The sequence below is a fragment of the Orycteropus afer genome, unplaced genomic scaffold (genome assembly GCF_000298275.1).
Source record: "Orycteropus afer afer isolate SDZICR_OR568_19922 unplaced genomic scaffold, OryAfe1.0 scaffold00005, whole genome shotgun sequence".
Lineage (NCBI taxonomy): Eukaryota > Metazoa > Chordata > Mammalia > Tubulidentata > Orycteropodidae > Orycteropus > Orycteropus afer.
In genome coordinates this window covers 29,925,674-29,951,709 of record NW_006921592.1, presented here as the reverse complement: position 1 = coordinate 29,951,709, position 26,036 = coordinate 29,925,674, and the positions used below count along the sequence as shown (strand labels likewise).

General features: G+C 39.6%; 1 protein-coding gene across 1 annotated transcript in view; it reads right to left on the bottom strand.

The window, feature by feature from the left end:
* The window catches only part of GLIS3 (GLIS family zinc finger 3), a 650,925-nt gene that overhangs the window by 513,016 nt on the left and 111,873 nt on the right, over positions 1–26,036 (bottom strand). The window lies entirely within an intron of this gene.

Here is a 26,036-nt window from a genome sequence, read left to right as displayed (position 1 = left end):
GGCAATCTCCTTCCGTAGTGATACTGCCTCGGAAACCCAAGGAGGGGTTGCTATGAGTCGGGTCCGACTCAACGGCACATGACAACAACAATAGTGAAAGCTTAGAGTGCTTTAAAGAGATTGTTGCCAGAATTATGGACAAAGGCAAACATGATGAGGGCTTAGAACCAAGTGAGGAAAGCTAACATCGCTGTCATTTTAGACAATACATATGGTGCCAGCAACAGAATATTGCTAGAAATATGGACATTATATGCTTCTTATAATGCTTTAAGAGGAAAAGATGACATGTGTTTGGAAAATAGAGAAGGGCAATGTTTTTATGCAGTAGCAAAGAACTTGTCTGAATTATGTTCATGTTTGGTAGAAGGTATAACTTGTAAGTGATGAACCTGGATATATAATTGAAGTGATTGTGATTTCTAAGCAAGATCTTAAAGGCACCACATGGTTTCTCCTTGCTGCTTTTAGTAAAATATAAGAGGAAAGAGATTTAAAAATGAACTGTGCAGAATGAAAACAGAACTTAAAGATTTGGAGAATTCTGTTGTACAAACTAAGGACGCATGTCCTAGAATGTTCACCAAGGACATGGCTACACAATCTTTTATGACTGATGGAGCTAACCAACTACACCACAGCAAAAAAAAAAAAAAAAAAAAACAGCAGCATAGACTGAAAGGGATAAAGAAGGAAGCAGAGGAGAGAACACTGTCTACTTCTTGGAATTCTACAGGCAGGAAACAGGCCAAAGGAGCTACATCCATTGTCTTCTAAGAGAAGAAAAGAATCACAGCTAGCTGAGGTCCCTGCTGAGGGCAATGGGTAAACAGAATGGGTGGTAGAAGAAGGTAGTTCTAAATACCAGTTACGACCACATGACCAGTTGCAGAAATGAGGACTGTGATTGTTATGAGTTTATCTTCCTTGTTTTATTATATGTGTATGTGTGCACATAATTAAGAGAGTTGGCCAAGAATCCTGGATATACCATGCACTGCCAGAAGAATGAACAAATCTGTCTTGGAAAAAATACACCCAGAATGTTCCTTAGAAGTGAGGTTGGTGAGACTTTGTCTCATGTACTTTGGATATATTATCAGGAGGGATGAGTCCCTAGGGATGGACATCATGTTTGGTAAAGTAAAGGGTAAGAGAAAAAGAAGAACACTTTCAACAAAATGGATTGGCACAGTGGCTGCAGCAATGGGCTCAAACACAGCAATAATTCTGAGGATGGCACATGATCAGGCAGTGTTTCGTTCTGTTGTATGTGGGGTCGCTATGAATCAGAACTCACTCAACAGCACCTAACAATAAAAACAAGTGTGTGGGGTGTGTATCAAATATAAGATGAAAAGGGGGCTAGTGTATTTTCCGTTGTATATATGTCAATTGCATTGTGTTAGGCACAAGTCTGACTTTATCACTGTCTTTATCTAGAGATTGTGGGTGGTTTAAAGAGATGTGTACAGGTGCCAAGTTGACAAGGGGTAGACTAGGATGGTTAAAGTTATGTGTCAACTTGGCAAGGCCATGATTTTCAGTGGTTTGGCAGATATTATATAATCATACGTTATTTTGTGATCTGATGTGAGCAGCCTTATCAGTTGAAAGGGGACTTTCCTTGGAGTGTGGCTGGCATTCAATATAAAGACGGATATGCTGGCAAAGCTCACTTTCTCTCTATCCCGTGTCTGACTTGTCATCCTCTGACCTCCAGTTCTTGGGACACAAGCCTGGCAGCCTACCATTTGATCTGCAGATGTTGGAATTTGCCTGCTCCCACAGACCCATCAGCCAGCAGCCTGCCATGTGACCTGTTGATTTTGGGTTTCTCAGCCCCTACAACCATGTAAGTCAGGAGGAGCCTCCAGCCTGACACCTAATTCATGGATTTGAAATGGCCAGCTTCCACAACTGCATGAGCCATTTCCCTGAAATGAATCTCTCTCTCTCTCTCTCTCTCTCCCTCCTTCTCTTCTTCTCTGTGTAGGCTGATTAGTATCACACCTGTGGTTGCTATATCATCTAAGTTGCACACACGGTGTTCTTTCAAGATGCCATTTTTGGGGGTTGGAGATGCCTCTTCCCTGGCCCAGCCTCATCAGGATCTCAACAGGCCCCGATGAGGACAAATCATAAAGAACCAGCAGTGAGAAGGAGCAGAAACAAAGGAACAAATTGGTCTTGGGCTCCAGTTTAGGGTCTTTTCCTACCAAGTAGATATTTGCAGTATAATAAAAGTGGTCTGGTTCAATGCAATCTTTCCTTTTCTGCTTGAGAGCAATGGTTTTCAACTTAAAACTCAGCAGTAAGTCAGACCAATTACTGTCTTTCTTTTCTCTCTTCTCTCTGTCTCCCTAAGATCTTCCTTGCCAAAGTTTCAGACTCACTCTCTGTTATAAATGACTGTCTAAAGAATATCCAGAAATAAAGGTTTTTTTTTCCCCCTTAATTATATATATGAGACAAGTCATGTCTTTAAGATATTTTTGACTTGAGGCTGTTAACTGGACTCCATTTGTTGCACCCAAGGAAGCCCAAAGAAATGGGTAATTATTCAAAACAGACCATTTGAATGGCCCTGTATATTACATGCAAAGAAATGGTCCCACAACAAAGTCATTATGCTTGAATAGAAGAATAAAATTGAATTGTGATAAAAGCAAGTTGTTTAAGGGATTTTCAGTTCATGTCTACCAAATTATCCTGAACATTATGCACCAAACAAAGACTCTGATAGTCATATTATTAAGTAATAGAAATATTTTGAGAAATAAGCCAACATTTTTACTTTTAAAAAGATTTATGTATCATGTTCTGTTTCATGAATGTTGTAATTGTCCTCCAAACCTTTCAACAATGCCAAATTCCTTTCCAAATGAACATTTTGCTGTTCTATGTTCTCTTTAATGCTAGTGGCCAAGTTGGGATGGCCTTATGGTAAATTAAACAAGGAACTTCATGGAAATAAGTATAACCTTTGTCCCTAGTTAGACCTAATCATTGAAACATTAATCTGTTTGATCCAGATTCTCTGTTAGATAACCAGAAAATCTGGTTATGAAAATCATGGTAGCTATGCAGGCACATAAATGTTATTTAATATATAAGTGAGAGTTACTTCAATTAAGTCTCACAGACTATTTGGATATTTTCCCCAGTGGGGTCCAGACCATCTCTAATGAGAAAGGTAGAAGTTCTGACTATCCTGACTCCACATTTCAGGAGTCCCCAACTCTAGTGAATCCTGGGCCAAAGTTCCTGTTGCTGTCCAACACTGTCAACAGGCAGTTGTCTGAATTTTAATCTCATAAATGAGACTTCTGCTGCTTGGCAGACACAGAGAAAGCATGAGGAATGACACCAAGATTGCTACTTTGCATTGACTGACCTTTGAAAATATGACATCACTAGTAGCCCCAGATTCTGGAAGTTACTAAACAGTTTTGAAAGTCCTAGCTCCATAGCATTGTCAGAGGTGTGGTCTAAAGATGTTTTAGCAAAGAAAGGAAGGAAAGAAGGAGGGAAGAAGGAGGGGAGGAGGGAAGGCAGGAAGACTCACAAAATAGAGGGAATGATGAAGCAAACGTGGTGAAAAGTTAACATTAGAGGAATCTGGATAAAGATCTAAGGAATTCTTTGTACTGTTCTTGTGCCTGTTCTGGTAAGTCTGAAATTATATCAAAATAAAAAGTTAAAATGAAATAAGACAAATCATTAGGTATATAACTGACAATCAGGAAATATTCACCAAATACCACTTAACATCTCTCAAACACAGTATCCTTATCTACAAAATGAGAGAGGGTTGAAATAGAGAATTGTTTAAACCCTGGCTAGATCTACTGGCTCTGAGTCTGTCATAAGCACCGAATCATTTATAGGGTAATTGCCCTACAGCATATGGAGAAAACAATAGTAGTAGACAGGATTTTGCCTTCCAGAAGGCAGATGTGATAAAATAGAGACAGGTGTTCAGGACAGGTAAAACCAACAGGGGAAAACTTACCTAAGAGAGTTTCAAATGGGCTCTTAAAGCAGTAAAGATATGAATTAACAGTGTTAGCACAACCTCTGGGAAGGACCACCCTTTGAACAGAGGCATGGAAGTGAGTCTAGGTTAGTTTTCTGCCAGGAATGACAAGCAACTCTGGCCAGGACAAGTGAAGCTGTTCCTTAGATTGAAGCACATCCAGACCACATGAAGGGAATCATATGAGAATGATCAAGCTTCTATCTAAGGATGACAATGAATACAACCCACCTATATAGTAAAGAGGAGCTCTGGTAGCATAGCGCCTAAGGCACTTGACTGCTAACCAGCAGGCTGGCGGTTCAAACCCACCAGCCACTCCTCAGATGGAAGGTTGGGCAATCCTACTTCTGTAGTGATACTGCCTCAGAAACCCAAGGAGGGGTCGCTATGGGTCGGGTTCAACTCGATGGCACATAACAACAACAACAATAACATATGTAAGGAGTCCTGGTAGCACAGTGGTTAAGTACTGGGCTGCTAACCGAAAGGTTACTGGTTTGAACCTACCCAGTGGCTTTGCAGGAGAAAGACCTGTCAATCTGCTCTTGATTATAACCTAGAAAACCCTATGGGGCAGTTCTAGGCTGTCACATGGTGTTATGGATTGAATTGTGTTCCTTAAAAAGATGTGTTATACATCCTAACCCGTATGCATGTGGTTATAATCCCATTCGGGAAAGTGTTGTCTTTGTTATGTTAATGAGACAGGATTGGTGTCAGATGTGTCTTGAGTCAATCTCTCACAAGATACGAAAGGTGATTAAGGTAGCAGAGATGGGGGAAGAGAGATGCCAAGTCACTTGGAGATCACTTAGAGCAGAAAATCAAAAAAGACAAGGACCTTCCTTCAGAACTGAGAGAAAAAGAAAGCCATCCCCTAGAGGCGGCACCCTAAATTTGGACTTCCGGCCTCCTAACTGTGAGAAAATAAATTTCTGTTCATTAATGCCATCCACTTGCAGTATTTCTGTTATAGCAGCACTAGAAAACTAAGATGCATGGATCACCATGAGTTGGAATCGACAGCATACAACCACCACCACTACCTAGATGGTTAAGGCAGTTCTATTAGTATACCTGTGAGGCATACTGAGGACAGCAGATGTTCAGTTCTGAAAACTATCAATTTCCATCAATCAGTCAGTGCTGTAAGGGTAGACATGGCAATATGCATGTAAATGCAATATTCACCAAAACAGTATGAAGATAGGGTGGTTTTTATTCCACTGAAACAGTCTGGGGAATAGCTTATAGTTAAGCCTACAAAAATGAAATGCGTTGTACACAAGCCCAGTAATAAGAACAATTCCATAGAAGCCACTTGTTGTTGTTATATGCCGTCGAGTCGGATCCGACTCACTGCAACCCCCCTTGGGTTTCCAAGGCAGTATCACTACGGAAGTAGATTGCCCAACCTTCCTTCCGAGGAGTACCTGGTAGGTTTGAACTGCCAGGCTTCTGGTTAGTAGTCAAATGCCTTAGGCACTACGCTACCAGAGCTATTGCATTCTGTTTTCCCACTTAAAGGAAAAAAAAAAATGTTAAACTCTGTTTTAAGGTTTCCATTTTTAAAAAAAGGAATACAAGTGGAATAAACCTATTTGCTTAATTTGAAAATCAGATAGAGACTTCAAAATGTGGAATGTTGTTGTTGTTTTGCCGTTGAGTCAGCCCCCGACTCATAGCGACCCCTCCTTGGGTTTCCAAGGCAGTATCACTACGGAAGTAGGGTTGTCCATCCTTCCTTCCGAGGAGTGGCTGGTGGGTTTGAACCGCCAGTCGTCTGGTTAGCAGGCAAGTGTCTCAGCCACTATGCTAACCAGAGCTCCCAAAATGTGGAATAAAGAAAGATTATTGCAGGTAGATTTCTTAAAAGAGTGTATCCTTAGCTATCTTAGGGGAGAGCTGCTTGCATCATTTGGCATGGCCTTCCGTGGACTGGTAAATTACCACGATGTACAAATGTATGACAAAAGAAGGAAGCTCACTAAGCTCACTAAACTCACTAAGATGGTTTCAACTCTTTTCCTTCTAACATAGCCTAACCTTAAAACTGGGTCTACACTGTTTAGATGTTGAAGGTTTACAGTGAGTATAATTTGAAACTACAGCACCACACACAGAACAAATGGCCATCAATTGGCTGAATGGCTGAAGAGTATTTGTGTAACAGTGGCACTAGGTTGAACGAGGGCTGGCTCCTAAGGAATAAGATGTTTAAAAGTCATTTCACAGGACACCAACAACCAAACACTGAGAAATGCTAGAACGTCTTTTCATTTTGTTAGTATTTGAGGGGATAATGACCAAAGGAGTTTTCTGTGTGTTTTTAATTCCAGCTGATCGTGGAGTCATGTCAAATGCCTCTTTCATACCAGTTACCTTTTATTTCAGGGTATGTGAAAAGTGAAATTTAACTCTGCTTCCAAATGTTAGGATCTGAGACAAAAAAAAAAAAAAAAGAGCCCCCAAATGAATCACATTTAGGCTTGGAATAAATCCACATGAATATCCATTTTCTTATTTACTTGGAAAGTCGTGCATTTATAACTCTTTCTTACTATCGGTGAGTGTTCTTTTCCAAGGTAGTGGCTCAGAGCCAATTCTCAATATATACAGCCCTTTGCTGTTGCTAACGGTAGGCTGGACAGCAACAGAAGTGAAGGCTCTTCCAGTCCAATCATTCAGTGCCCACACTAAGTAACATGTTCACCACAACTGTTTCTCCTCATTTTGTACAATACATGCAGGAGGAATCTAGACATGATTTTAAACATCTGACATCATCCCAAATTCTAATGTACAGTATTTTCAAAGTCCCCTTTTTTATGTCAAATGCCTTAGGCACTATGCCACCAGAGCTCCTATAGGGTATGTAGTATTTTCAAATATTAACTAGAGAAGCCGTTATGATGCAATGGCTAAATGCTTCAAGGCTAACCAAAAGGTTGGTGATTCGAACCCACACAGTGGCTCTGCAGGAGAAAGACCAGATGATATCTGCTTCTGTAAAGATTACAGCCAAGAACAGTTTATGGGGCAGTTCTACTCTGTCACATGGAGACATTATGAATCAGAACAAACTGGACAGCACCCAACAACAACGATAAACATCAACTAAGGTGTGTCTGACCCAAATCAAGGTCTTTTCAGTCACTTCCTATGCATGTAAAAGTTGGATAATGAAAAAGGAGGAGAGAAGAACTGAAGCACTCAAACTATGATGTCGGTGAAGAATACTGAAGAAAGCATAGACTACCAAAAGAACAAACAAATCAGTCTTAGAAGAAACACAACCAGAATTGTCCTTAAAAGTGAGGTTGGTGAGACTTTGACTTGCTTACTTTGGACAACGTCATCAGGAAAGACCAGTCTCTGAAAAGGACATCACACTTGGTAACGTAGAGGGGCAGTGAAGACAAGGGAAACCTCAATGAGATAGATTAACACTGTAGTCACAATAATGACCTCAACATATCAACTATCATGAAGATTGTGAAGAACTGGCCAACTTCTCATTCTGTTATACAGAAGGTCACCAGGAGTCAGAACCAACTCAGGGACAACAAACAAAAGCAGCAAGTATCAACTGTAGATAGAGTTATCCTGTGTGAGTTTTGACAGTACATGTGACATAAATATTTTTGGAATGAATTACAAATTAATGAATACTGAACCAGGATGATCATCTGAGATGATTATGGTTCAAAGGAATTTGTATACGCCCCTAGGATAAGGACAAGGGGAGTTAGCAACAAGGCAGGAATCATAAGCAAAATCATAAGAAAATCACAAGCTGAAGCTAAGCAGTCCCTGTCCCCTACCACTGTGAGAAACACTGCAAGCTCTTTGCAAGCAAGAGCATCTTAATCAGAGGCCACATCCACAAGTGCCCTGGAGGCCAAGCAGATTTCCAAGAGTTCCATCTAAAGGGGGCAGGCTCACTACCACACACAAGAGTAAGCCAGATGGGTAGATGTACTTTTAACTTTCCAAGAAAAACGAAAAATCTAAATTTTTATGTGGAATCTCATTTGCACATGTTAGCACATACTCTCTCTCTCTCTTTTTCTTGTTCTCTTTCTCTGTCTCCTTCTCTCCCTTCCTATCTGTTTCTGTCTCTCTCTCAACACCAGGTGGACTTAACAAAACCCAGCTGCAGGGCCACATTCCACTCCTGGGCAATCTGTTTGTAACCTCCCATCTAACACTTATTTCTACCTTATCTTCAAGTCTGGCAAAGGGTGGAAGGTGGGAGGTATCATACCAGTATCAGTGAAGAATAAAATCAGCTAAAACAGGAAAACAAAGGGGAAAAACAAGCACAGTTTTTAAGTCGCTAAATTCCAGTAAGTGCTCATATAGTATTAAGTCCTTAATGCTCTCAATCTCGGTAATTATGCTCAAACTTCAGTTGGCAATTCGTTTCCTTCTATTTTATCACCCTTGTTCTCACCCCCTAATTTGCCCTAACTTTTCCTATGTATTAATCATGCCATATGCATCGTCTTTCCTTTTTGTAAACAGCTTTAAACTCATTTGGGAAAGAGGTGGAATATAACTAAAGTTCACTAAGTAAAGTCTTTCATACATTGATGATATTTTAATTACAGGCAAGCATATTACTATCTTTAGAAGCTATATATTTCTAACACAAAAATGATCTTGAAGAGCAAGAATTTTCCCAAGCAATAAATGTTATTGAAAAATTCTATGTCCAAAATTTATCACTGGAAAATACTAGAAGATCCTTATTTCTAATGATTTATGCTCTTTTTTTTTCTTTTTCTTTTCAATCAGTTTACTGAATTGATAATAAAGTTTACGTGATGAAATACTGAAACATTTAAGAAAATTTTGAAAGATCAGAACCATGAGAGGTGGCCATGTCTGTTTTGTCAGGTATAACAAGCATATAACTAGGCCATCCAAGAAAAACCAGTGTAGTGCTAAGTTACCACGCTCAGATGATTCAAATTCTTGGACCTTTAGCAAAAATAAATAAATAAATAAAACAAGCATTTTCATATAGAAAGATTACCTAATAATTTTTTTTAATTGATTTTTCTATCTCAGTTTCATAGGAATCTAAGTAGTGCAAATAGTTAACACACTTAGGTGCTAACTGAATGGTTGGAATTCTGAGCCCATCTAGAGGTGCCTCATTAGAATGGCTTGGTGATCTACTTCTCAAAAATCAGTTCTTAAAAACCATATGGAGCACAGTTCTACTCTGACACACCTAGGGTTACCATGAGTCAGAGGAGACCTGATGGCAACTGTGTGTCTCTCTTTCTGTTTCTCAAGAAACTCTACATATGTACATGAACCCACAAAAACTATATGCAATAAGGATATTTTTCAACAAGTAAAGAAGACTGAAGAAGAATTGATGTCTTTGAATTTTGGTATTGGTAAAGAACACTGAATGTACCAGGGACTGCCAGAATAAAGAACCTATCTGTCTTGGAAGAAGTACAGCCATAATCATCCTTAGAAGCGAGGAGAGAGACTTCATCTTTGGATATGTTATCAGGAGGGGCCAGTCCTTGGAGAAGGACATCATGCTTGGAAAAGTAGAGGGTCAGCAAAAAAGAAAAACTCTCAACAAAATGGACTGACTCAGTGGCTGCAATAATAGACCCAAACACAGGATGGCATACGACCAGGCAGTGTTCCATTCGGTTGCACACAGGGTTACTATAAGTCAGAACCAACTCAACAGCACCTAACAAAGGATATTTCTCTAGAAGAAAAGAACACCAAAAATAATAGCTTGGCTTATAGAATAAAGGTAAATACAAATTTGCAAGGGATAAAGCAATAACATGTGAGTTTCTTCATATTACAATAGGACACATTTAAGTCCTTCTTATCAGCAAATTAAATAGGCCTCCAGTATTACACCTACTTAGAAAAACAACATAACCTGTGAACTGTAGCTCAAAAATATTGCATAGATATGCCAAGAAAAATACACAACTAGATATTTTTCAATTCACTGATTTAAAGAAAAAAAAAGTTCCAGAAATTCCAATGACTAATACAGAATATAAAAAAATATAAATTTATTTCAACTTAGAATATTTAAATGACATAGGATAAAAGTACCATATTCTGTTCTAAAACAATATCTTGATGAGGATCATGAACAGAAAAAGAGAAATGGATTATGCAAAAATTAGTTTATATATACATATATATATATAATAAATTATCTAACTGACATTTTTATAAATCTACCACTATTTTGCTTTTTATTACATATGCTAAACAAGCAGATGCTGAGCCTGTAAACTGTGAATTAACCTCCCTTTTTAATTAATTGTTCCTTTGGAAACACTGGCTTTAAAAGCCACTTTAAATCCCATTCTGCAGTTGCTTCATCATCTTCAAGACGTGTGCCAATCTCACACCCAGGTTCCCAGGCTATATTCCAGGAGGCAGTAAACATTGGTTCCATTTTTAAATCTTTAATGATTCATCTACACTTTATTTCTATATTGTCATGTGCCCTGCTTTAATTTTAGGTTCTGACAACATGAGCCAGCAGGCCTGCTAGAATCTAGAGTTCTGATTGTCTTTGCAGCAATTAGGGCTGTAACATTTGGAGTAGTGAGAGGCCTTGGAAATCAGTCAAGAGAGAAAAGAGAAAGGACATCAGAAGGTAATAAACCACTTGTGGCCCTCCCAAAGCTAACGGTCCTTCCTTCCTTCCTTAAATATAAAATAGTTCAAACAGAAGATTTCCTCAGAAGTTATTTAAGATCTTCCTGGATGGTCTCCTTACATCTGAAGTTTTCTCTTGGTTACTGAACCTCCTACTGAATTCTTCCATCAGAAAACCATAGAACCAAGCCTCCTCTTCAAAAGTCATTGCATCTAAGAATGAAACCATCAAAATCTGTTCCTACTATGTCACTTTTACCAGAATGAAGTCTCTGACAGCAGTTTTTTGAAAGGGTGAAGAGGGAGATAGAGTTAGGGTGCTGGGCACCTGGTAGATACATGAAGAGGAATTAAAGAAACAGAGAAACCATTTTCCCTCCTGGATAGTTCTGGAACTCAACCTGTACTGAGCACCTTCTCCTACACACGAATACATAATAGAAGCCTGGACCTCTAGCTACTGAAGACAAATGACCACAATTTTTAAATATCCTCTGAGACACACTCACAAAAACACACATAGTTCTTACTACGGCAGCACATAGCCCCTGAAAAACAGAAATTGTCATTTGTTGCCCTCTTGGAGCTGCCAGAATGATCTGTCCATCCAGGACTATACTTCTGAGTTTTAGGATTATATCAAGCCAAGACCCCACTATACTGGATAAGGAATGCATTTCTAAAACCAAAGTGCTTTTCTCCCTTACATAATCCCCATAATATGGTGCAGGAGGTGGAGAGAGGAAGTGAAGCAATATAACAGGCATGGATCAAATTTTTCTTTTATGGCAGGCACTGTGCTAGACAGATTATGTATCTTTTCTTGGTTTTTTTTAATTAATTTTTTAATCATTTATATTGTTGTTGAAAATATACAGATCATTCAACAATTTCTCCACGTACAATTCAGTGACAATGACATTCTTCAAGTTGTGCAACCATTCTCACACTCCTTTTCTGAATTGCTCCTCTCCCATTAGCGTTCTTCTTGTTTTAACAGCAACATAAAGGAGATTTCATTATCACCATTTGATAGATAAAATAACTGAGGCTTAGAAAGTTTCCCCGGTCTTCCCAGAGTTCCGTAGAGGAGAAGGTAGAACCAGGATTGGAACCCAGGTCTTCCACGTTTTGTGAGCTATACAGAAGAAAGTGTCCTGATGTCTTGATGTTGATGAATCCTAATTGGGCTCCAACATTGTCACTGTCGTTACTCGCCATTTGGTCGTTTCTGACTCATGGCAACCCATGCATTACAGAACAGAACTGCACCACTGGGTTTCCATGGCTGTAATCTTAATGAAGCAGGTCGCCCAGCTTTTTCATCTGTGGTGCCACTGGGTGGATTTGAACAACCACCACTGTTTCAGCTACTAACTGTTTTGATTCCCTAGTGCCACTCTGGGAGCTCTGGTAGCATAGTGGCTAAGGCACTTGACTGCTAACCAGAAGGCTGGCGGTTCAAACCCACCAGCCACTCCCCGGAAGGTTGGGCAATCCTACTTCCGCAGTGATACTGCCTCGGAAACCCAAGGAGGGGTCGCTATGAGTCAGGGCTGACTCGACGGCACATAACAACAACAACAACAACAAGAAGTGCCACTCTAACAGAAAATACCACAAACAGGTGGCTTTTACAAACAGGAATTCATTCTCTTATAGTTCAGGAGGCTAGAAGTCCGAGTTCAAGGTGCCAAGCTCTAGCAACTGGGTGAAAGCTCCTTGACCTTGGGCTTTAGCTCTGCCTCTTGCTCCCGGCCCACTGGAGCTAGAGGTGTTTCTTACTCAGGTAGCTGCTGCCTGCTGAGGCTAAAAAGCCCAAGGTTGACAAATAAAATGGTACAGTCCCAATATTACCAAACAACACCACAGGCCACTAGTTCAAGTCCAGAGACAGTACCAAGATCGGCAAGAAACATGGCAGGCTGCTAAATGAAGACTCGCCTACATGCAGGGTTCAAGTATGCCAAAAAGCTGCGACCTTCCTCAAGGCTGCTTCTTATATATTGGAAGCAGACCACATACCTAAGGCAGCTACTCAGTGGCTCACAGTAGATTCAACAATGGAGTTGATTACCAATCTCATCATGAAGAACAACTACATCCAGCTGCCCAGCCACTCAAAACCAGGCCCAGCCAAGTTGACACGTAACCTAGACTACCACACTAACCAAGTTCAAATCATATGTACCACCCAAAGATCTAACATTAACCTAGTGTCTCTCGCAAACATAAAACTAGAGTCCCTTAATGGCAACCCAAAAGACTCAGGGAGCCAAGTGTTGCCCATTGAGAACACTGAGGGTTCCACATGGCACACAGAAATCTCTTCTGTTCGCAGAACCAACCTGTGCAGTACAAGGCATGCTCTGGCCTTGTCCTCAATCCCATATCAATCAGAAAATTACCCACAACCAAGAGCTTAGAAGTACTTCCAGTGAACCTGTGAGGAAGTGAAAAACTCATTCACTTTTTATATAAAAATAACACATATGCAATGTGGAAAATATGTGAAAAGTCAAAGAAATTACTAATCACTCAAAATCTCACTGCCTAGAGTAAACACAACATTCCAGGTGATTGCTCTCTGGCCTTTTCTCTGTTCCTAGACATATTTTGAAATCATCCAGCTTACATTTTATATGCAATTTTGTATGAAGCTTTATTCATTTAATGATATTAAAACTATTTTAACACTTTGCAAAAAACTACTTGTAAGAATAATTTTAGTATATCATCATGCAGACATTAGCAGTTGACTTAACCATGCATTTATTATTGTGCACTGAGGCTACAGCTGATTTTTCACATTAAGAAGAAAAATCTACAAAGAACATCTCTATGTACCTATCTTTAACTGTATTTCAAATGGTTTTCTCAGGATCAACTTCCGACAATGGGATTACTGGGTTATATGTAGGAATCACCAAACCAAACCCATTGCTGTTAAGTTGATTGCAACTCATGGTGATCCCACATGTGTCAGAATAGAACTGCCCCATGGGGTTGTCTTGGCTGTAATCTTTATGGAAGGAGATCACCAGGTCTTTCTTCTGCAGAGCCACTGGGTGTGTCTGAACCATGAAACTTGCAGTTAGCTGCGACCCATTTGTGCCACTCAGGGATCTATGTCAATACATTTAATCCCTGCTTGAGCATCACCCAGTTAAAATGTATACACCGACAGGTGAGAAAGGATGTGGCTGGTAAACAGCCACTGGGCTGCATCAGAGTCTACCAGCTGAGAGCATGAACATATCTTAAATAATTCTCAAGTTCTCTATAGAAATCCAAACCAAAAAACCAAACTCACTGCCATAAAGTTGGATCCAACTGATAGCAACCTGTCCTTGGGTTTCTGGGGAAGTATCACTATAGAAGTAGATTGCCCAATCTTCCTATGGCCCTCAAAATTTACACCATCATCACCAACATACCCAAACCCCCTTCTCAAGTGGATACATACTGCTGTCCACTCAGTATTATCATCTTTGTCAATTCTTTTTCTATTTTTTTCATTGTGGCCAAGTACATTTAATATTAAATTTCCCATTTTAACCATTTTTAAGTATACAGCCCAATGGAATTAATTACATTTATCATGGTGGAAAATCATCACCACTATCTTTTTCTAAAATTTTTCATCACCCCAAACAGAAACCCTGTACCCATAACATAGTAACTCCCCATTCCTTCCCAAGCCCCATGAAAACTTCAAAATCACTTTCCGTCTCCATGGATTTGCTCATTCTACATACTTAATATAAGTGGAATCATACAATATTTGTCCTTTTGTGTCTGATACATTTCACTCAGCATAACATTTTCAAAATCCATCCATGTTGCAGCATGTATAAGAACTTCATTCTTTCTATGGCTAAATAATATTCCTTTGCATGTGTAGACCACATTTTGTTTGGCCGTTCATCTGCTGATGAACACTTAGGTTGTTTCCATCTAATCTTTGTCAACATGAAAGATGAAGAAGGAAAAAAAAAAAAAAACATTGCTTTGCTTTGTATTCCTGAACTGAACAAGGCTTAGTTAGCATTTTCTCCCAAAGTTCATCTCTTTATGAATGATTTATGACACTGATCATTTATTTAGTGGTTGTGTAAGACCTTAAGGAGCTCTGGTGGCATAGTGGATAAGGCATTTGGCTGCTAACCAGAAAGTCAGCAGTTCAAACCTACCAGCCGCTTCACAGAAGGAAGATGAGGAGATCTACTTCCATAAAGATTTACAGCCTCAGAAACCCAATGGGGGTCACTATGAGTCAGAATCAACTCGATGGCAGTGAGTTTGGTGTTTTTTTTTTTTTTTTTTTTTTTTTTCAGTGTAAGACCTTGGTTATCTTTTCATAAGATGCAGCAATATAACAAGATGGGAGGGCCACAGGGCAAGAAGCATATTCTAGACCCAGCCCTGCCATTAGCTACCTAGAACACTGGGGTAATCAAGGGACTAAATTTGAAAGATCAGAATCTTTCAAATTTTTGTTGACGTGTTCAAAAGAAATTTTACCCAGAATCTTAATGCATCAAAGAGATAGAAGTGAAGATGCTGAGGCTGAAGCAAGACAAGAAGCCATACTTTCTCCTCATGCACCCAATACGTCCCAGCTCCCGTGACACCTCAGGGGAACCCTGGGGTTCTGAAGAATTAACTAGAAGACCACTGAGCTTGTTGATTTCTAAGTTCTCTCCCAGCTTCAATGAAACTAATCTTTTCCAACTTGCAAAAAGAAGCTTTAAGAACCACACTCAGGAGAGTTTTAGAAGCAAGCACCCAAGAGGTAATAGCATGAAGCCTTCATCTGGAAAGTATTCCTAGTGAGTCTGAAAGTGAATTTTTGCCTCTGAAAGTGCAGTGGATATGGAGGACAAAAGCAATGAGGAATAAGCTATGTGAAGGGAGACAGACGCAGAATGCTTCCAGCAGATGCCTCAGTTGTCCTTAAGAATGCACTAACTCCCATCACAGCTTGAGTCCTGCATGAGACAAATCAATGTGAAATATTCTTCCATGATTCTTCCATATGAAGCTGAGAGTCAAAACACATTGATTATCATCACCTTCAGGGAAATACAGTGATTTAGGAAGCAAAGCTAGCAATTAATACATCCTTTCTTAAAAGCCCCACATTTCAGTACCTCTTTTCATACTGTTCTTCAATCTTAAAGATGAGTTCTTATTTCCAAGTGAACTGTAACAACTCTGGTTGGTTGTGTAAGTCAGGATCGGAAAGAGGACTAGAAGAAGCCCTGGTAGCACAGTGGTTAAAAGACTCAGCTGCTAACCAAAAGGTCAGCAGTTCAAATCCACGAGCCACCCCGCAGATGTTGCAGTCTGCTTCCGTAAAGGTTGCTATTGTTAGGTGCCGTCAAATTGGTTTTGACTCACAGCAACCCTCTGTACAACAGAATAAAACACTGCCTGGTCCTGCCCCATCCTCACAGCCTTGGAAATCCTATGGCGGCAGTTCTAATCTGTCCTACAGGGTCGCTATGAATAGGATTCAACTCCAAATCAGTGGTGGGTGAACTAGACATTTACAGCAGGAGATCTGAGAAAAATGCCTCTAAAATATTCATCCTTACAATTGATTCTATCACAACAACAACAACACACTGCCATCGAGTCAGATCTGACTCACAGTGGCCCCTCCTTGGGTTTCCGAGGCGGCATCACTATGGAAGTAGATTGCCCAACCTTCCTTCAGAAGATTCTATCACAGCACCTGAAATACCTACCTATTCATTAGGTTACTTTTCTAAAAGAGATCTTATGGAGAGAGAGAAAAATGAGAGGGATGACAGGAGATAACAGGAACCATTAACGTGACTAACGCCTTAAGTGGAGTTGCCATTTTAACCATTTTTAAGTATACAGCCCTATACTTGGTGTTAGCTGCCATAGAGTCACCCTGTCATGATCCATAGGTTTTTCACTGGCCTGATTTTCAGAAGTAGATTGCCAGGACTTTCTTCGTAGTCTGTTTTAGTTTGGAAGCTCCACTGAAACACGCAATAGCAACGCGCAAACTTCCACTGACAGATAGGTGGTGTCTGTGGATTGGCTGGGAATCAAACCTGGATCATCCACATGGAAGGTGAGAATTCTACCACTGAACCATCACTGCCCTCTTAATTGAGGAAAAACCAAATCAAACCCACCACCATCAAGTCAATTCCGACTCATTGTGACCCCCATTGGGTTTCAGAGGCAGTTCTGGTGGCGTAGTACCTAAAGTATTTGACCACTAACTAGAAGGATGGCAGTTCAAACCCACTCCTCAAAAGGAAGGTCAGGCCATCTACTTCCATAGTGATATTGCCTCGGAAATCCAAGAAGGGGTCGCTGTGAGTCGGATACGACTCGACGGCAGTGAGTTTGGTTTGTTTTTTTTTTTGTCTTTATGGAAGTAGATTTCCCCTTCTTCCTCTGCAAGGTAGGGTTTGAACTGCCTACCTTCTGGTTAGCAGTAAAATGCCTCAGGCACTGCGCCACCAGCATGCCTTTCTTAGTTGAGTAGAGACCAGAATATTAAGGCAATGAGACAAGATAACAAAGAGCTAGGGAGTGTGGGAGAAAGATACATAGAAAAATTTGGAGCCAGGCGCATCCCATGCCTAGATTGCTGAATACAAATAAATACCTACAGAGTGTTGCTGAATTCTGCCTGTTTCAGGCTTTTGTCTAGAGTTTGCCCTACATGTACCTTAGGTATTCCAAACTTGTAAGTGCAAATATAATTCATGTCAAAGGAAAAAGTAATTTTAAATATGATAAAAGCAGGAAATGCAACAGGTCTCAATATACCATGTTCCAGCATATATAACCATTCCAGATACAGGTAGGTTTACTAAGTCTTTCGCTGAATCAGCATGGTGGCATTGAGGAAGAGGAAGACATAGAGAAGTACATGGGAGGTATAGACAACAAAGATGAACCCTTCTGCACATACAATATTGTGTTGTCAGTGAAGGCAAACATGGATATACAGGTGGATAGATGAGTGGACAGGATGAACTATTAGGTGTGATTATGCAGGGAAGAGTCAGCCCAAGACCATGTATAGGGTTGGCAGACAACGTTTCTACAAGTGTATTGGTATGTTCTGTAAGAATTCCCAGGTATATAGTAGAGCTGACAAGAAACAAGGTTGTAGTCACTTCTTGGTCACAGCCAGCTACCCAGAGGGAACAAGCAGTTGGACCTGTGGGCTTGGGACCATAGTCACAGGGAACATCAGCTCAACTGGCATAACATACTACATACACAAAACACTGTTCCACATCCTACTTTGGCGAGTAGCGACTGGGATTTTCTTAAAAGCTTGTAAGCGGGCATCTAGATGCAACGAAGGGTCTCTCCTTGTCCAGAGCAAAGACAAATGAAGAAAACTGAACACAAATAGAAACAATTACTCCAAGTGACTGGTGCACCATATAATCCTCAGCTTGTATGACTATAAGACCAGAAGAACTAGATGGTGCCTGGCAACCACTTGGAGGGAGATCCTGGATAGAGTGGGAGAACAATGTGGAACAAAACTCAAAATATTAAAAAAAAAAAAAAAAAAGAGAGAGAGAGACACCAGTTTACTGGTCTGATAGAGTCTGACAGAATCACTGTGACTATGGCCAGTAGCTGCCCTTCAGGTATGGAACTGAACCTACTCCAGCCAAACAAAAGACAGGCATATGAACTGAACATTTACATTTGGCAGATACACTCCTTGGAGAGAACAATCATTGGAGAATAGAAGGGCTGTGTATGCAAAGGGCTGTGTATGCTCATGGGACAGGAATGCATGGGAGGGAAGGACACAGGGCACAGGTAACTATGGGGAGGAAATGGGACAGGAGCTGTAGCATTATGGGAAATTTTAGTCAATGTCATGAGACAAAGTGTATGTGAGCTGCTGTATGGAAAGTGAATTTGCTCTGTAAACTTTTCACCCAAATCACAATATTAGAAAAAAAAAAAAAAAAAAGTCTTTCCCTGAAGATATTTTTCTGTTACATACCCCTCCACCCATTACCCATGAATAATATTTCATAAAAATCACTTGGCAAAGAAATAAACATCCCAAGGGTACCTAGCATAAACACTAGATATCTAAATAAATGTAAGAATTTGGAGATGAGGTTTTATTGTTTGGGTTTTCATTTTACAGTTTCTACTAACTTAAAAATAGACATTTAAAGATAATATGAATTATCTATGGCTGTAATTATCAGGGTTTTTGTTATGCAGCTTGGCAAACAGCCATTTCAAAATCACCAAAAGTCACACTTCAGTCTGATGGTGCAATAATTCACACCTTGGACATTGTTTCGCCTCGCTATCTTCCTGCTTCATTAAAGATGTTTATATTTGGTAGTTTGCAAATGTTCAGTATGAAAGACAAATCAAAATGTGTGAACCAGACAAGAGAAATGTACAGGCAATTTGAGAACACTGAGGATATTAATAAGGAGCAAGCCAAAAAGTAACTCTTCTTTCACTGTTTAGAAGTTTGCCCCCCAGAGATGTCCACGTATTTTGTTTAAATTGAGACACTACCTAAAACAACTTGTTATCTAATTACAAACTATGTACAGAGAGTCCCCAGCTTTCAAAAGTGCTCTATTCTAAAATTCCCTTAAGTAAGGTAGCTACACATCCCCTGGAACTGGGATATATTCCTGAGTAATTATTAAATAGCCTGCTCTTCACTCTCAAAAATGCTCAATTTATATACCCACTCCTCACTCATGGATGTGGCTGGGCTCCAAAGACCAAGTCATTGTGCAAGAAGCAGCACCAAGTCAGAACGAAAGATGACCACATCAGCTCACAAAATGGAGGATGACTACATCATTACACAAAAAAAATAAATACGTAATTGTCAAATTTCATCACTGCATAACTGCCAAACCACTGAGAATCATGGTCCAGCCAAGTTGACACAAAACCTTAACCACCACAGCCAGCATTATTCTTACCTTGCATTTCAGTGTTTGTCACTGCCAGGTGTACATTGTTAATGCACAATTTTTTTTACTATTGTCATATTTTTTACTATTTCCATAAATGTACATTTACTATTGACATGTACTAATGTACATGTCAGATTTTTTTACTATTGCCAGAAATGTAAAATGTTTGATAACAAGAGAGTCCATAAGCATAAGTAGGTGTATTTGGAAACCCTGTTTATAAGTCTCTCTGGTTTTTAACCCAGGATGCAATCTGCCACAGAGGGGAAAAGAAAGACATAGGCCTTTTTGAAAAAAATCATCGTTTAAAAATTAATTTCTAACCACGGAAATGAATTTCCGGCTTAACAGCATTGCAAAAGATAATGTACTCAGATGCTAAGGAAAAGGTTGGTGGTTTAAGTCCATTCAGAGGTACTTTGGAAGAAAGACCTGGTGTTCTACTTCTGAAAAAAAAAAAAAACAGCCATTTAAAATCCTGGTGAGGCTTGGACAGACAGCCTTGACTATCTTTGGGTTGTTAAGGCACTACTATATGAAAGAATAGTGCATGATTCCTTGTCACTCTTGCAAAATAAAGCTTGAAACCAGTTGGTAGATGTCAGAGGCACAAAAACTCAAGATAAAGATAGAACTGCAAACAGGTTCAGTGACCTACAGGGCTCATCACTTCAACCACAGGAGTCTGTGGTTGTAAGAAGCAGCACTAACCACAGAACTCAGCACATTTCTAGGTATTCCATGCTCTTCATTTTTGTTTTCATAGATTTACTAAGCAAAGGCTCCATGCCTTGTTCATGAACTAGACCTTCACTAAGCTTCATTTACACACTCAGCTGCTAACTGAAAGGTTGGTTCAAATCCACCAGCCACTCTACTACGTGTTTCTTCTGTACAGCGGCTGATGGATACAAACCACCAACCTTTTGTGTAGCAGCTGAGTATTTAATTACTGCACCACCAGAGCTCCTATGTTAAAAATCACAGCATCAGAAACCCTTTGGGGCAGTTCTACTCTGTCCTGGGTACTCAGTTCTACAGGGTCACTATAAGTCAGACTTGACTCAATGGCACACAACAGCAACAATAAAGCACACTATCCGGGAGTAAGTATCAGCCCTGAAAGTCTATGAATCTTGATCTGAGTCCTGTTCTTTTACTCCAAGCTGTGTGACCTCATAAAGTCACTCCACCAGTCCAGACCTTAGTTTCACCATTTGTTAAATAGGGAGACTGAGAATGGATTTATTTCAAAGGTCTCCTTCTGCTCTAATTTTTTATTTTTTATTCTATGTTAATTGTCTCTTACAAAGTTTTAAAAATAATACTTCCTAAATACCTTAGACTAGAATAGCTTCACATGCTATCTGATTGGGGACCTCCTTCTATTCCTCACTGCCTTAGTAGGATCCTGTAGGCTTATTTTGTATCTTTTATAGCTCTTTGTTTGCATGGTTGAAGCCAACCCAGAGGCACCTCAGAAGAAAGACCTGGAGACCTACTTCCAAAAAATCAGCCATTGACAACCCTATGGAACACAGTTCTATTTTTGACACACATGGAGTTGTCATGAATCAGTAATGACTTGATGGCAATGGGTTGGTTTTGTTTTTTGTTTAAGTGTCTGACTTCCTACTATGGGCAGACAGATGGAAATGATTCTTCTAATAGACTACAGTTGCCTAGCATAGTAGGCACTTTAATTAATATAAATAATTAAACTAGCTGTATTTGCAATTTAAATGCATGTGATAAATTCCAACACATTTTATTTCTATTGGTATAAGAATCAATGTTGTTGTTGTTGTTAGGCCGTAGAGTCAATTTTCAAGTAATAACGACCCCATGTGACAAAACAGACTGCTCATAGGGTTTTCTGGGCTGTAGAGCCATGGTGGCACAACAGTTAAGTGTTCTGCTACTAACCATAACATTAACAGTTCAAATCCACCCAGTGACTCCACCGGAAAAAGACCTGGTGATCGGCTCCCATAAAGATTATAGCCAAGAAAACCCTGTGGGGCAGTTCTACTCTGTCACATGGGGTCACTATGAGTCAAAATAAACTCAATGGCACACAACAACAACTATAAGAACAATCGTTATAGGAGCAGGTCACCAGATGAACATAAAAAAATGACATGGTTATAAAAGAAACAAGCCCTGGGGGAAAAAAAACTTAAACATTAATATGAAATAATATTTATATATAATTAATCATACATTCCAAATCAAAGGGATAAGTTATCACAGCCAAATCTTGATTATCCTTGGCCATGTGGGAGGACGTAGATTAAACAAATGTGTGGATAAACACTAAATATAAATACAACAATAGAGAGCCCTTATACTCTTATGGGAAGATATTAACTACACAAGGATATTGTTCCGTAGAAAACCTGATAAGAAGTATACTTCATCCCTAACGTGAAATACCATAAAGCTTAAAAAGAATAAGGAATGTAATAATATAAAGAAAATCTTATTTTACTTAGCAGCTGAACCCCGAGCCCCACAGGGAAAGATGATGCTTGGATAATCCTTGGTGAGATTCCAAGACTGAAGGGCCATTAGAATCTAGGTTTGAGTGACATAGATAGAATTGCTCAACACTAAGCATGATCAGTAATGTGTTTGCTCAAGAGAGAAAGGAAGAGCAACCCAGGTTGGGCAGTACATGGCAGAGAAGAGGCCCTGATTGGAAGAAAGACCTGGAAAAACCTAGACTAGCAGGCTTCTCTGCTGTGGATGCTAACTCTCCTCTGTAAGATCTTCAGTGGAACATTATGGAAAATGCAACCAATGTTTCTGAACAATGTGTGTAGTAACTGTGAAATGGGAACCTAATTTGCAGGGTAATATTTTACCAAAAGCACAATAAAATATTATTTTATAAAAATATCTTTGACAGTGTCTATAATACCTTCAGTGCTCTTATGCAAGTAGCTTAACGGGAGAGAATGTGTGAAGGCACAAAGGTTTTCCATCGGTGTCATAGGCCATAACACAGAATATCAGACACAAAAGCACTAAACAGATGAGTTACAATTACAACCGTAGTTGTTGTTGTTGTTGTTGTTGTTGTGTGCCGTCGAGTCAGCCCCAACTCGTTGAGACCCCTCCTTGGGTTTCCCAGGCAGTATCACTGCAGAAGCAGATGGCCCAACCTTCCTTCCAAGGAGTTACTGACATAAAAAGAAATCCAACATATATATTTTTTATAACTTTATTAATATAAAATTTATATCCCATAAATTTCACCCATTTTAAGTGTACCACTAAATGATTTTTAGTAAAATTATTGAGTTGTGTGACTATGACCATAATCTAAAATTAGAACATTTCCATCATCTTAATAAGATCCATTGTGCCCGGAGATAATTAATCCCCATCCTCAACCTAGGCAACCACTAATTTACATTTTTATCACTACAGATTTGACTTTTGGGTAATTTCATACAAATGGAACCACAATATCTGGTCTTTTGTGTCTGACTTCTTTCATTTAAAATAATGTGTCTGAAGGTTATCCAGGTTGTAGCAGGTTTCAGAATTCATTCCTTTTTATAGCTGAATGGTAGTCCAATGTATGGACATACCATATTTTGTTTATTCATTCAACAGTTGGTGGACATTTGAGTTGTTTCTCCTTTACAGCTATTATAAATAATGCTGCAACAAACATTCACATGCAATTCATTGTATTGACATACCAACATGTAGTTTAATGTGGGGGTGGAGGATGTTGTAGAAAGGCATCAATTCTAATAGTGTCATATTTTAAGCATGCTCACATTAGGATAGTTTGAGGAAGGTTTAATAATGGGATGAAATATAAAGGTAAGAGTAGGTCTAGAAAGGAGAAGGTCAGGCATGTAGATAAGAGTTTGTCTCCTTGAGAAGAAAATATCCTTCTATCAAGGAGCACATGCAGCCCAAGGTGACCCTGCAGGGATGAAACAATAAGAAAAAGTCTTCCTTTGTCCTCCTTCTTCTTTCTTCTGATCTCTTGCTAAGGTTCCCCATTGGCCACACTCAACTGAAGCCAGAACCCAGGGAGGCCATTGACATGGTCAGAACCAAAGCAGCATTCCAGTACAGAGGGGAGGGTGGAGAAGGCTGGGGATGGATCTGAAGGGAAACTGGAATACATATCTGGCACAGTGTGTCACAGTAAAGTTGGTAGAGCTTTCTTCATTCTTCTTGTTGTTGTTGTTAGGTGCCATGGAGTTAACTCTGAGTCATAGCAACCCTATGCACAGCAGAACAAAACACTGCCCAGTCCTGCACCAGCTCCACAAACCTTGCTATACTTGAGCCTATCGCCACAGCCACTATGTCAGTACATCTCATTGAGGGCCTTCCCCTCTTTTGTCAACCCTCCACCTTACTAAGCATGACATCCTTCTCCAGGGAATGGTCCCATTTGATAACATGACCAAAGTAGGAGAGACGAAGTCTGGCCATTCTTGCTTCCAAAGAGCATTCCGGCTTCCTCTAGGACAAATTTGTTAGTTCTTTTAGCAGTCCATGGTACTTTCAGCATTCTTTGCCAGTATCATAACTCAAAAGCATCAATTCTTCTTATGTCTTCCTTATTCATTGTCCAGCTCTCACATGCATCTGAGGTGACTGAAAATACCATGGCTTGTTGTCAGGTGCACCTTAGTCCTCAAAGAGACATCTTTGCTCTTCAGCACTTCAAAAAGGTCCTCTACAGCTGACTTGCCCAGTGCTATACATCATCTGATGTCCTGACTGCTGCTTCCATTGGCGTCCATTGTAGAACTAAGCAATGTGAAGTCTTTGACAACTTCAATCTTTTCTCCATTTATCATGATGCTGCTTATAGGTCCATTTGTGAGGATTTCTGTTTTCTTTATTTTGAGATGTAATCCATACTGCAGACTGTATTCTTCAATCTTCATCAGTAAGTGCTTCAAGTCATCCTCACTTTCAGCAAGCAAAGTTACGTTGTCAGAGTATCATGGGTTGTTATTGAGTCTTCCTCTAATCCTGATGCCACGTTCTTCTTCATATAGTCCAGTTTCTCAGATTATTTGTTCAGCATATGGATTGAATAAGTATGGTGAAACTATACAACCCTGACACACTCCCTTCTTGATTTTAAATCATGCAGTGTCCCCTTGTTCTGTTCAAATGACAGCCTCCTGGTCTATGTAGGCTCCTCATGAGTACAATTAAGTGTTCTAGAATTCCCATTCTTCTCAATGTTATCTAGAATTTGTTATGACCCACACAATAAAATGCTTTTGGATAGTCAATAAAACACAAGTAAACATCTTTCTGGTATTCTCTGCTTTGAGCCAAGATCCATTTGACATCAGCAATAATATCCTTGTTCCACATCCTCTTCTGAATCCAGCTTGCGTTTCTGGAAGTTCTCTGTCAATATACTGCTGCAATCATTTTTGAATTATCTTCAGTGAGATGTTACCTGCATGCAATATTAATGATATTGTTTGATAGTTTCCACATTCTGTGGGATCACCTTTCTTTGGAATGGGTACAAATATGGATCTCTTCTAGTCAGTCGGCCAGGTAGCTGTCTTCCAAATCTCTTGGCATAACCAAGTGAATTATCCAGTGGGGAATCAGTTTGTTGAAACATCTCAATGGGTATTCCATCAATTTCTGGAGCCTTGTTCTTTGCCAATTCCTTCAGTGCAGCTTTGATTTCTTCCTTCAATACCATTGGTTCTTGAATATATGCCACCTCCCAAAATGGATGAAAATCGACCAGATCAACCAGTTCTTTTTGGCACAGTGACTCTGTGTATTCCTTCCATCTTCTTTTGATGCTTCCTGCATCATTCAATGTTTTGCCCATAGAATCTTTCAGTATTGCAACCCGAGGCTTAAATTTTTTCCTCAGTTCTTTCCACTTGAGAAATGCTGAGCATGTTCTTCCCTTTTGGTTTTCTAACTCCAGGTCTTTGCACATTTTATTATAGTAGTTGTCTTTGTCTGCTTGAGCTGCTCTTTGAAATCTGTTGTGCTCTCTTATCTTGTCACTTCTTCCATTTGCTTTAGCTACTCTCTACTCAAGTGCAAGTTTCAGAGTCTTTTCTGACATCTATTTTGGTCTTTTCTTCTTTTCTCATTTTTTTAATGACCTCTTGCTTTCTTCATGGATGAGTTCTTGATGTCATCCCACAATTCTTCTGGTTTTCAGTTATTGGTGTTCAATGCATCAAATCTATTCTTTAGATGGTGTCTAAATTCATATGCATGTGAGAGCTGGACAATGAATAAGGAAGACCGAAGAAGAGTTGATGCTTTTGAGTTGTGGTGCTGGCGAAGAATGATGAAAGTAC